The sequence below is a fragment of the Podarcis melisellensis genome (assembly GCF_964234715.1).
Source record: "Podarcis melisellensis genome assembly, chromosome: Z".
Taxonomy (NCBI): Eukaryota; Metazoa; Chordata; class Lepidosauria; order Squamata; family Lacertidae; genus Podarcis; species Podarcis melisellensis.
This window is the reverse complement of record NC_138547.1, coordinates 20,480,429-20,486,942: the sequence shown is the minus strand read 5'-3', so window position 1 is coordinate 20,486,942 and position 6,514 is coordinate 20,480,429. Positions and strand designations below refer to the sequence as shown.

Sequence of the window (6,514 nt, the reverse complement as noted above, 5' to 3'; positions counted from 1 at the left end):
CCTGTAAGACAGAGCTATTCTGCCCGGCTTTCAATTTGAACCTGGTCTGATCTTTTGTTCCCCTTCCTTCCCTCCCCTCCCCTTTTTATGAAGATTACCCACAGCTAATTCTCCCCTGGTCTCCTCGCTGGCCCAAATAGGACTAGCCCTGGTGATCATCTAATGTTTATTGGATGGATTTTCCCCCTAAATTGATTTTTGATTTCTGAATTTATTGTTATTAATGTTTTATACTGTGTTTTATGCTGTTTTTTGTTGCATCAATTAAGTGTTTTAAATTTGTTGTTAGCTGCCCTGAGCCTGGTTTTCTGAACCAGGAAGGGTGGGGTATAAAAAAAAAATTCTTATTCTTATAAAGCTCATTTGCATTGTAATGCTAATATTGCCACCAATTCTGTGGGTTACTAGACTTCCTTGCCACCCTCCAGCTTTGTTTCCTCAGGAGGACCAGCCAGGATGCAAATCTACGATGTGTGGAGGTGGGTGCTGGAGACTCTAATCAATGGTGCATCTGCCTCCCATCCCCCTTTCCTTCTTTTCATAGGCCCCCTTGTAGTATAGTTTAATCAGAGGAAGCAGATATACCAAGGAAGCGAGGAGGGAGGGAGGGCAGGGCCACAGGGCAGCAATTCCCCCTCCCACATTTGTCAGTGTAAACAGTTTCCTGTTGTTGTAGCCTAAAGTCTAGTGTGACATCATTTTTGGGCCTCCTAAGGCAAGGGCCACCCCTTCCAGCCCGCCCCTCAAGTTGGATTGTGGGGGTTTTCGACCCTATATGGCAGTGGAGTTCAGCAAATCGCGGCCATGGGTGGGGGGGGGGGGAGTAGTGATTTTGCAAACAGGAAAAGCCTCTTTTACTTTCCCTATAGGAACATGGGCTGCAGCCACAGGAAAATTTTGGCAGCTAGAGGAGTAGCTGGACCTGAAAGAGAAATATTGGAGGGAGGATGGCAGGGGAGGGGACAGACAGGACCGTCTTAAGCGTATGCTGCGCTGGGGTGCAAAGATCCGCACTGCGCCCCCCCAGGTTGCCCAGAGTTGTCGAGTTGTTGACCTTTTTTTTTAAAACTCTCCTCAGGAAAAGAAAACAGGAAACATAAGGAGCCCAGCACAACAGTCCAGTCCAGGGCGTCACCATCGGCGACTGAGCGAAGCCGGGCACCTCGTGGTGTAAGCAGCGTGCATTGGGCAGGCCTCTCCACGGCCCTATGCCAATCCCTGGCATGCAGGAGGGCAGAGCCGGCTGGCTGCCTTAGTGCCTCGCTGGCTCGTTCGCCTCCGAACTTGTGGCACAGAGTTGCCTGCAGCAGAAGAGCCCACCGCAGCACTCCAACCGGCCGGTGGGCTCTTCCCCAGACTCCAATTCTTGGGCCCCAGACTCTCAGCCTGGCGCCCCTGAGAGCCCAGAGCCTGGGTGCCCCGTAACCCTGGCTCCTATGGTTAAGACGGCATTTTTATGAAACCATAAGGGTGGAGAAAATCTTTAGCATGAAATGTTTATATATAACTCAACAAACATGCACAAACCTTCGCCTGGCATATCTGTACGTTAACTAATTTATAAGAAAATCAACCGCTATTACCAATACCTGGCTACATAGTGACTTGTGACAACTCAAGAATCATCAATATAAACAAAAGTGACCAAAGGAAATCGCTTTGAAAGCAATCGGTAAAATTTAAGATACGAAGTAATGAGACCCCTGCTGCCAGTCAGTGTAAACAATACTAAACTAGATGGACTAGCAGTCTGACTCAGTAGGCAGCTTCCTATGTTCCTATGGAGCAGTACAATTTCAAATGATGATACAGTGGTACCTCGGGTTAAGAACTTAATTTGTTCTGGAGGTCCGTTCTTAACCTGAAACTGTTCTTAACCTGAGGTACCACTTTAGCTAATGGGGCCTCCCACTGCCGCCGTGCCACCACCACTCAATTTCTGTTCTCATCCTGAAGCAAAGTTCTTAACCCGAGGTACTACTTCTGGGTTAGCAGAGTCTGTAACCTGAAGCGTCTGTAACCTGAAGCGTCTGTAACCCAAGATACCACTGAATTCACATATTTGCTCCTCTATGTGAGGTATATAAATCTCCCTGCACAGTTTGTCAACTAGCATGATAGCAGGAAGGCTATGTTGAAATCTCCCTCTCTGATAAATGTGTGGGTAGCATTTTACATTTACAATATACTATCACCACCTGCAGTTCAAAATGCCCCATGGTTCCTTCACATGGGGGTGGGGGTGGATTCCCATGCACACAAAGGCATGCAGCCCCAGCTGCAACAAAACATGTCTCTCCCACACTGGTCTCTACGGCCACAGAAAGCCCGCCTCCCAAATGTGCACTCCTCCAACGTCTCCCAAGACAGACAGGTGCTAGCAGCAGACAGATTCACCTGTGGGAGCTAATGGCAGGATGCAGTCTTTTCACTAACTGAGAGCTTCCCTCTAGCACATGGGTAGGCAAACTAAGGCCTGGGGGCTGGATCGAGCGCAATCACCTTCTCAATCCGGCCCTCGGACAGTCCGGGAATCAGCATGTTTTTACATGAGTAGAATGTGTATTTTTATTTAAAACGCATCTCTGGGTCATTTGTGAGGCATAGGAATTCATTCATTTTTTCCCTTCAAAATAATATTCTAGCCCACCACATGGTCTGAGGGACAGTGGACTGGCCCCCTGCTGAAAACGTTTGCTGACCTCTTTCTAGCATTTGCAATGTGATATTCATCAGAACTTGGAAGAAGAAGTAGAGAAATGGCTGTGAACCAGATGTGGTTTACATGTTTTAAAATGCTGGAGTTTTTCTTGCGCGGTTGGTGTGTGATCTCTGCTGAGGAAGAGCAGCCATGTAACAATATTTATTGAACAAGTGGGGTGGGGGATTCAAACAGAAGGATGCTGCTTTCAGAAGGCAAGGCAAGGTGCGGACAGAGGTGGTAGTGGTGGGGGGCACTCCTATTCTTAGCACTAATAAAACATTGCCCATCTGTTGTAATGTCCAGCCCCATTGCAAATGACTTGCCACATTTTTGGGGGAATCACTGCTTTTCTGTGTACATTTCGTGCTATGTTCTGTCTACTCTGCAGTAGTACCTCGGGTTACATATGCTTCAGGTTACAGACTTTGCTAACCCAGAAATAGTACCTCAGGTTAAGAACTTTGTTTCAGGATGAGAACAGAAATTGCGCAGCAGCAGCGGGAGGCCCCATTAGCTAAAGTGGTGCTTCAGGTTAAGAACAGTTTCAGGTTAAGAATGGACCTCTGGAATGAATTAAGTACGTAACCAGAGGTACTACTGTACACAAATGGCCAGGAGAAAATTTGCAGTGGGTGGCTAAGTGCAAGATCTAATTCACAAGAGTGGCCATGAACTTTTTTAAATAAAAAAATATATTTTATTGAAAATTTACAATAGAGAAACAAAGTGAAAAAGTGCTCGAGACTGTGGTACAAAACAAAATATAGGTATATAAGTAGTATGGTTATTCTAATGAGTATAAAATTATTAACAAGTTATTATGCGTTTTATAAATGCATTCCAAATATCATTATTTTTGTCCATACACAATCTACAACTAAAAGTGGTCCGTTTGTATTTTGCAAAAGTAGTCATATTTTCTTTCCACTCTTGAAAGAGGGCCATGGTATCATCTTTCCAATTATTTAAAATATCAATTATGTATTCAGCACTTAGTGCTTATTCATTATTTAAATGTCATTGCTAATTGCAACCCATAGCATAAGACAAAAAGTATTTGATTTTTGTTTTGCATCAGAAGTGAGTATCGTAAGCATTTAATGAGAAAAAACTCTAAAATGGTGAGCAGAAAATTTCTTTTTAATAAAATTAGTGTTATATTGTTATATCACTCTGTAGTAGAATGCTGTAACACTCTAATATTTGCTAATATTTTAATATTGTAAAAAACAGAAGAGAAGTTTAGACTACAAGTGTTTTAAAAAGTTGTTAATATAGTGCTTAGTGTTTTTTGTGTTTAAAATGATTAGGTTTTCTTCTTGAGCCACCACATAACCTGCTGCTGCTTTGCCCCTAGCAAACACGCACACACGGACATGCGCACACACCCCACTTGCAAGGATGCTTTGCTCAGTCCTGGCTCCAGAATATGGGGCTTGTGCATGGAAAAATGGAAGGAGTGCAAATTCTCTCAAGTTGCCTCTGACCTCCTTGGGTGCTCTGGGCAAAGGTCCGAAGGTCCCTGACACACCTCCCCCCCCATCTTCTGGGACAAGGAGTTTGCCTGCTTGTTTCTAGAGGTGGATTTTAGTAATATGACACCCTGAGTGAGCACAAAATTTAGTGCTGTCCCCTAAATATTTCTTATTTTCACAATAATTCATTTTAGAACAGAGTGTACTAGTTTGCACCCCTTCAGCTTGGCACCCAATGCAGGGGAAACACCCAGACAGTCCTCGATCTGGTGCTGTTATGATGTCGTGTGTCCATGAACAGAAGCAAGCATTCATCATTCTAGGGATTCACCTACATTTACCTTTTGCCTTTTGCTTTCTCCGAACAGGTCTGCACTTTCCTGGTCCGTGTCTGAGTGCTTCTTCTTCTCCCCTCCCCACTGCTTTCCCCAGGAAAACCTGCTCTTTAACACGGAATTGGAACAAACTACAATCTGAATTTTCCACAAACTTGTTTCTGGTGGGTTTTCATGGGGTAAGCGCCAGGGAAAGAGAGGCGCTTGGACAGGGCTTTAAAGTGTGGACCTGTGCCTAATAATGTGACACAAAATGAAGTCTGGATGAGCCCTCTCAGTTCATACAGAGGAATTTTGTATCAGACATGAAATTATACCTGGCATGGAGAAAGTAGATGGGAGAAGAGCTTTCCTCCCTCTCTCCTAACACAATAACTCAAGGACATTTGATATTGTATGCTACTCTGTTACAATTTGAACTCTGCAGAATGCCAGTTGTAATACAATAAAGTACCACATAAGAAATAAAAGAAACAATAAAAATACAGGCACAAATCTTACAGCATCTAGCACAGCACATTGCAACTCCTGCAAGAGGCAGAAAAATAATAAAGTGGTCCACCAAGACCTCAGCAGTTTTCAAGTGGTCCGTGGAACGAAACATTCGAGTACTGTACTGGACTAGATGGATGCTGCAACTTGCAATGCTGCACATCATCACATGAGGGCAGCCACACACAATCGCAAAGCTTCCCAGTTTGAGTCATGACTGCTCCTGACAGCTTCACGAATGCAGAGCATCTCAGGACTCCTCTACGCTTTACTGTTTTACATGCAATTTATTTTCAGGGTGCAGCCACATTTAGAGTTAAGCACATGGGAAGGTGAGCAGGATCACACAACCACATTCCTCTCTAATACCTGTTTGCTCTATGCAGAGCAGGGATTGATGCTAGGAGCTCTGATCGTCGGCAGATGGATATTGTGAACGGATGTCAGTAATGCCATCTTGTGTGGCAATATGAGAGTTCTATCAGCATATGAGCGTTAAGAATATCTGTCATGGTCCATACACACATGCAGAGTGTTACAGTAATCAGGGGACGGACACATATGCCAGGAGACTGGCATCTGACTGTACAAAACAGATGCCACTGGATGCATGTGGGAACCTGCCCACAGTACAGCTCACATGTTCTATGCCCAGATTGGCAGCTCAGACCCTAAATCAGAGCCTAAATACACCTGTGTGGTTAGCAAGCTCTGGATCTCACAGGAAACTGAGTGCAAATGGTCACATGGTGCACCTGTGTCCAGATAAAAATAATTAGAGAAACAGATATATTTCATTCTGAGACCAGACAGTTTAAAAGTATTTTTCTTTACTAGCAAAATCTTAATCCTGTTGCAGAATGTAAGATTAATCATGGAGTTGATACAAAAACATAGAGAATGAGCAAAATGTATAACATACATAATTTTGCCTTACCAGAGCTCTATAAGCAGGCAAAGTGGTGAATTTTCCACAAGAAAACTCCAAATTCCAGTAACAGCAGCTTACCTTTTTATAAAGTTTTGAAACACACCTAACCATGTAAATATGTTCTATTTCATTACATAGGTTAAGCACCTCTCTCATGTTCTGAAATTAATTGCCAATTAATGTAAAAATTTCTAAGCTTCATCAAATGCCATTTTTATGTAACTTTTAAGTCCTACAAAACATATTGAGATAAATCATATAATTACCTTTTCCTGAAAAAAATGAAGCTTTTAAAAAGTACATTGCTTTATATTTTAATCTTAACCCAATTCCAAATATCAGGCGTGTGTCAGAAGGAAAATAAATTGATATGGATTTATATATGATTTTTATATATAGTAGTAACTTTGTATTAGTTAATTAGCATTTTTATATGTAACTATTTTTGTAATATTTTGTTTAAGTTGTCTATTGCTCTTTTGGTTTTTGTACGCCACGTAGAGATATTTTTCATATGTTAAGTGGTAAAAAAAATAAAAGATCAATAATAAATTTACTTATTTGTAAGTATTTCTAA

At 42.5% G+C, this 6,514-nt stretch overlaps 1 long non-coding RNA gene across 1 annotated transcript; it reads right to left on the bottom strand.

The window, feature by feature from the left end:
- Positions 1 to 1,440: 1,440 nt before the first annotated feature.
- LOC309362333 lies at positions 1,441 to 6,458 on the bottom strand. Its single transcript, XR_014164920.1, has 2 exons — positions 4,236 to 6,458; positions 1,441 to 4,186 (listed from the first exon to the last, which is right to left on the bottom strand). It is a non-coding gene; the product is annotated as an uncharacterized lncRNA (long non-coding RNA).
- Between the last annotated feature and the right edge of the window lie 56 nt (positions 6,459 to 6,514).